The sequence below is a fragment of the Brachionichthys hirsutus genome, chromosome 10, assembly GCF_040956055.1.
Source record: "Brachionichthys hirsutus isolate HB-005 chromosome 10, CSIRO-AGI_Bhir_v1, whole genome shotgun sequence".
NCBI lineage: Eukaryota > Metazoa > Chordata > Actinopteri > Lophiiformes > Brachionichthyidae > Brachionichthys > Brachionichthys hirsutus.
This window is the reverse complement of record NC_090906.1, coordinates 3,108,843-3,114,858: the sequence shown is the minus strand read 5'-3', so window position 1 is coordinate 3,114,858 and position 6,016 is coordinate 3,108,843.

The window sequence follows — 6,016 nt, the reverse complement described above, 5'->3', positions numbered from 1 at the left end:
ATAAAATAAATCACAAACGTCTACATAAAGTCTTAGACGCGCTGACTCAACCAGTCGTCACTTTCGCCTCAGTAAGAAAAAAAAAACGTTTGTTCAATAATGTGGTCTACATCGTCCGTGAGAGCCGCGGAGGCTCCGCCGTCATCGCACCGGCCACGGGCTGCGTCTGACCACCTGCCGCTAGGAACACGGTGAAGTGGCCGCGTCTTCGCAACTTGTTGCTGCCCAATGGTGAAAGACGCCCCACCTCGTTACTCAACAAGCCTCCCACGGCCGTCAGGGAATTGTAGTTTATTTCAAAGAAACGAACCGTCGTCCCCGAGGCGAAGAAGGCAGCGAGGAGGACTTCATGTCCGGGTTAGGGAGCTGGGCGGGGTCTGTGACGGCTCCGCAGCTGGGCCGCCAGCAAAGTGAACTTTATTATTAATGATTTTGTTGGTGTTCTTTTGTGTTGAATAACACAATCAGTTCGTTGACGTCAGTATTTTATATATATATATAATTCTTTCTAATACTTTTTTCTTCTCTTCCAATCAGTAACTTGCTTGCTCTTTGCCGGAACGTTAAGAGTCGCGGCGCCCTCTCGTGGATGATTTTGATATTTCACCCTAAACCTCTAACACGGAAAGCAACATTTCAACGACAAAATTAGAAACGCACAGACCTCCACCAAGCACCTCAGTCCCCATGTGATTTCCACACAAAAACATTATTGTCCTACATTTATTTTATCTATATCCTCCTGAGACCCAGCCCGTTGACATGTCCTCTGTAGACTACAGAGGACATGTCAACGGGCTGGGTCTCAGGAGGATATGTTTAGATTCCTTAGCCAGGCTCTGGATCATTCTGGAGCCATAGTTTTGAAGATACAACAAATCCGATTACCCACCACTAATTCCACAGTGTGTTGGTAAAGGACAGCAAAAACAGAGATTCAGATTCCCTTTAATTGTCTTTTAGAAATTACATCAGAACGAGATTGCAATGCATTTGGCCACAACAAGAAAACAGCTAAATAAGCACTATATAGGATATAAACAATGGAAAGAATATACATTTGAAAAAACAGGTCAGAGAAAAAGGAGACTGTATAAATATATTATAAATGCATCCATGTATAAGATGCATGTGCAAAGATTGTGTGTGCATAGCAGTCATTGAACTTTGCACAGCAGTCGTGAGTCATCAGGGTGTAACATACACACCCCTGAGGAGAGCCTGTGCTCAGCGAGATGGTGTCCGACCTGTTATTCCCCGCCCCCAATACGAATTGAGGCCTGTTTGTCAAAAAGTTCAGTATCCAGTTTTGGGCCCCTGCAGTTCTGCAGCCCGTGACCACTTGGACTGAACCTCCTTTGTGGAGAGATATTATTGAAAGTGTCCAAAAACAAAATTGTTTGGTTGCGAAAATTTACAACAAATTCATCTGGATCAAGCAGTTCGGACAGGATTCACTGGCAGCGCTTCATAATTAAACCGCACATTGACTGTAGTAAATGTGTGTTTGAATCATGTTTGTTGATCCAGTGTTTATACTTCACGTAATATTTGCTGTTCAACCGCAGGCTCAAGCAGCAAGTCTGTGAGGCAAAAGGACATTGTGGAAAGGGACATTATGAAATAAAAAAATGACTTTGTAAAAACGTTTTTTTATCTTTTAAATCTTGAAAAATGAATAAAAAGTCACTATTTCAAAAAAGTATGACATTTTTATAATAATCATTATGAAATATTGAATTATAATAAAATAATAATTAGATATTAAGGAAAATAAAAATATATTTCATAATAATATTACCTTATTTTACAATTTAATGGCCATATTATATATTTGTCTGTCATTTATCAAAATGCCATTTATTTCATTTTTAATCTTTTGGGCTTCCATATATGACCACCAAATAAATGAGGTATCAACATCCACCGCAGGGAGACAGAGGAACATTTTTCAATAGATCATCTCATACACGTACTCCTGTCATAATATGACAGTGTCATACAAACAGCTTTTGTACATTTAGTCAAACCTACGGATTGCATCTTAAAGAGTTGCACATTATATATTATGCATTAGAACAACCGTAAATCAACAACTAATGTCTGCCTGAGCAGAATGAAGTCTCCCTCTGTGTTGGGATCAGAGTCTCTGTTTCCACAGGTTCAAGTAAAAGTCTGCAGATATAATGGATGATGAAGTGGAACAATCTGATTGTATATTATTCATTTATTTATTTTCTTAACCGCTTAATCCGAAATCCGGGTAGCGGGATCTGCTGGAGCCTATCCCAGCAGATGGGCGAGAGGCGGGGCACACCCTGGACAAGCTTCCAGGTCATCGCAGGGCCACACACACACACACATTCACACCTACAGAAAATTTAGTGGAACCAATTCGCCTAATTTGCATGTTTTCGGTGGTGGGAAGAAGCCGGAGAACCCGGAAAGAACCCCGGCAGACACGGGGCGAACACGCAAACTCCTCACAGAAAGGCCCCAAGTTAGATAGGTCTCTATGGTTAAAGCATGTTCAGTTTAATTAAATCTGTATTTACCCACCTTGATGCACACGTATATGACGTCTACTCACGGTGGAGCCATAAAAAAATACTCCACATGTGTGAAAGATTAGCGATAAAACCCATCTCAGAATATCACATGGCGTCTGGATCACACTCCATTCACTGTGTCATTTACAGTAGAACTGAAATGACCATTATGAAAGTAAAGTAACTCCGCCCCCTGGTTGATGAGTCAGTGTCTGGTCTGTGCCAGTCGACAGATCCAGATACACGATATCTGTCTGTGCAGTCCAAGTGAGCGCATCAAATATTCCACAGAGCACTTGTCTAATCTGCATCCCTGTTTAATCCTAGGAAATGTCCCACTGAGTGACCCATTAACCAGTCTGGATGCATCTCATTAGTGTTAGTCTGCTTATCCTTGACTCTGGCTCAGTGAATATATGAGTCATTATATAAACATTATATAAACAGCCAGAGTCGGTCGGAAGTGACTTTGAAATAGGAGGGCACAGTTTAATTTAGCTATCAATCCATCTCTATGATGAATTATTAAATAAATGGCGTCATCAAAACCAGTGTTGGATTCCTGCTGCGTTTCTCATATGAATGAGATAAAAAAAGATGTTTTACACAAAACACTTACTCTCGTATTAAGCTCCATTTAATTGGCTGTGATAGAATCAGAAAGATGGTGCTGATTGAGATTTTACATTATGATCTAAGACGGGACCCTCGATGCGCTGGCGACATGTCCAGAGTGTACCCCGGACAGACAGACGACTGCGTATCAGACCCAAAGACATTCATCTTAATGAGGGAATCAGAGCAGGATTAAAAGGACAACTTTCTTAATACTGAGAAAACTGTTTTTTGTTTTCTCAGTAAAGCAGGAAATATCCACCGTGGCATTTCCTAAATAGATTTGGAACAGCAAGCATATTTTACCTGTTTATTAAAAGTATGAAAGCAGTTCACAATATGTAAAATATTAATGGGCTGCACTAAATCGAGACACCCCCATCATCAGATAAGCGCTCTCTTGATTCTTGATTCTCTCTCTCTCTTAACAACTCTTCTCCTCCATCCTCCCCTCCCTTCATCTCTCTATTACCTTCATCTCTTTGATCCACTTGCCACACAAAATGAAATCCCCTGCAGGGCATTCCAGTGATCTTGTAAACAGGCGAATGTAACAACAAGCCGGTTACAATGACGTTTGACTCATATATTTTACTCTAATCGGCCGCCATGACGTATGAGACGAGATTACCGCGGGCAGCTGCAGGAATATTGAATTCAAACACACGCCACATACTCCTGCGGGGCTAACTGCTGCGGTATAGAGGCATCATAAATGTTCATTAGTGCATTTGCATTGTGTGTACACATTTCCGCGTATATTATAAATACAATGTTTGACGTAAGAAACACAAATCTGTGTATTAATATTCAAATAGCTCCGGCAGCCGATAACCTGAGAACGTGCCATAATAAAGCGTGTTTATATGGGAATGATGGCCGCTGATTCAATGCTGTCTGCCTCATTTCACCCTCTATAGGTGGGGATAACCTCACAGATTTATCATCCTTGCATTTTCCTGAACCTGCATCTACAAGAGGTCTATTGATCGCTGTGCAGTTTTGCTTTCTTATGTCCTCATCTACAGCTACAGGAGCACAACGCTGATGTCTCAGGTGATAGGGCACACCCTGGACAGGTGGAGCATGTCACAAGGTCAACACACAATTGCGTGTTCTTGCCTGTGGCATGAAGCTGCAGCACCTGGAAGGAACCGTTACAGGAACAAGAAGAGCATGCAAACCGTCGATCTTCCTGCTGCGAGGCGACGGCGCCAATGATCCACACGTCAGTGTGTCTCAGCTGCCGCAGCGTTGGACTGCAGGGGGACATAAAGAAGACATGTTCGCAAGAGGGACACGTTCACGTCCAATTCCCGTATAACCAAACAGGCCATGATGAGTGTGCATCTCAGCTGCTTTATAAACCCAACAACCTTCACAAGGAGCCAGAAGCATGCTCGGTGTTCTGTCTGGCGGAACATGCGAGACAGGCCTCTAGGGGGCGCTGTTCCAAAACAGACCCGACTCGGGTGGTGACAAGACAAAATAATATACACAGCAGAAAAAAAAGTATTAGCAATGTAAGATTACGGCGCATTCTTTTTATTAAAGTAGACATGAAAACACCACAAGGCGCGCGCACAGGTGGGAATAATAATAAATAAAGGCTCTGCGTGGCGCGCAATGACTCAACAGCTGTTTCTAGGAGAGATGTCCACGACATCCCAGCAAAGACTTCCATGCCGTGGACAATTATGTGGGGAAAAGCTCCAAACTTTTATTCCATTCATTGTGAAGTGATGAGTGATGATGATGAGGGGGGGGGGGGGGGGGGGCTCAGCAGATGCGCCTGACCTGCCCCAGAAGCGCGCCTCTCCAGCTGAGCTCCGCCGCAGGTCAGTCGCACCTCCACGCGACACGCCGAGCAGGAGCAGCGATCGTTCCCACGCCACGTCCCCCCATCCGTCGCCTTTGTCTTCTGTCCTCTCGTCCTCTGGAGAGACTGGACATCGCGCTGCACCCGGTCGGCGCCTCCAGCAAGTCACGTCTATTTTTTATTTATTTTTTTTATTATCCGGGTTGCGGGTGCCCCCCACTGTCCCTGCGCGTCGTAGTGCGCACACCGGACAAATGGTGCTTTGGTAAACGGGCTGCAGATGAAGTACCCTCCGGCGCCCAGAGGTAAATGCCCAAAGCTGTTGCGGGAGACGGGAGACGGGGGGGGGCGGGGGCGTGCGTTCCACTCTGCGCGTTTCTCCCGCGGTGGATCAGATAAGGGCTCCACGTCCTCTGCGGGGGGGGGGGGGGGGGGGGGGGGGGGGGCTCGGCACTGCAGCTGGTTGCTGAGTATTCCATTGAACCCAAAGGAACGGAGGGTAAACTTATTTCTGAAGCCCAACTTGTTCTGTAATAACCATTTTATTTTATTAACATGCCTGCATATAGCACTTATTTGTTTGTTTGGTTCTTTGTTATTTCTAATGCCTAAATGTGATCCTGTTTCCTGTGTCTGCTCCCATTCTGAAGAAAGCCCCACTGAGGAATTCTATTAACAGGACACAACTCCAACAAACTATAAATCAGAAGCCTGCACGTTTGTTCTGTTAACAGCTGAAAGCACAACATCAATCACACGTGGACTTGTTTACGACGCCGCGCATAGATGTTCCATTTGCAATACAGAAAATGAGTAACTGCCAGATGACAGGCGGCGGAACGGATGAAGGGAGAAAAGGACGCACGAATAAACGTCACCTGTCACTGCTGGCCTGATGCTAGACGGAAGCTTTCATGCTTTTATTATCTTTGGGTTTTCACAAGTTGTTTCGGACATGTTGGTTTCTCGTTGGTTTCTCGTTGGTTTCACCTCTTCACTTTGTCTTCTGTCCCTCCCTCAACCTGCAGGTGGT